The sequence below is a fragment of the Nothoprocta perdicaria genome, unplaced genomic scaffold (assembly GCF_003342845.1).
Source record: "Nothoprocta perdicaria isolate Ctin4 unplaced genomic scaffold, notPer1 scaffold_4, whole genome shotgun sequence".
In the NCBI taxonomy this organism is placed as follows: Eukaryota; Metazoa; Chordata; class Aves; order Tinamiformes; family Tinamidae; genus Nothoprocta; species Nothoprocta perdicaria.
The window spans coordinates 664,502-665,282 of record NW_020455643.1 but is presented as its reverse complement, the minus strand read 5'-3'; positions in this window follow the sequence as shown (position 1 = coordinate 665,282).

Sequence of the window (781 nt, the reverse complement as noted above, 5' to 3'; positions counted from 1 at the left end):
CGCTGCCGCCGCCACCGCCCCGGAGAGCAGGGCCCCGCCGCGCATTGGCTGCGCGCGCCGCCCGTCAAAGCCGCGCCGTCTCATTGGCCCACTCGCCGCACACGCCGCCAGCCGGTTGGGCGGTGGCCGCGCCGGGCCCCGCCCCCCAGCCGAAGTTTTGGCGGACACCCGTGATGGGGGGGGAGCGGCGGCCACGCCCCGCCACGCCCTGACCGCCCCGCGCGCAATGGCGGCCGCGGCGTGAGGCGACGGGAGGCGCTGCCCGGCCCCGGCCCCGGCCCCGGCCCCGGCCCCGGCCCCGGCCCCGGCCCCGGCCCCTCGGAGCTCTGGCCTGGCCGAGGTTGCCGCGGTGGCCTCGGTGCCTGCGACGGGCCCAGCCAGCATCCCGCACACTCACTCCTTGTGCTCCCCTCAGCCCCGCCGAGAACGTGACACCTTTAGAACAGACAAAACACTCAAGTGTTCCCCAAATTACCCCTGGGAACAGCTATAAAAATTAGTTGAAAGACTGCAGGATCACCAGAAGTATATATCTTTTTATCCCGCTGCTGTATGTTGGCTATGCTGCTCTAAGCGTTCGCCTCAGCGTGGGTTTGCTTATCCTCATCACAACGGTACCAAACCCATGTGCAAATTAATTCAATTACACTTTCCACTCATAGGGCAGCAGCAGATTTAGAAAGACCAGCCAGTGCATTGCAATGTGGGTGTAAAGTTCAGTGGYGAATGGGACGTTTTTCTTCAGTGACAGAATAAAATAGAACTATATATATATAATACG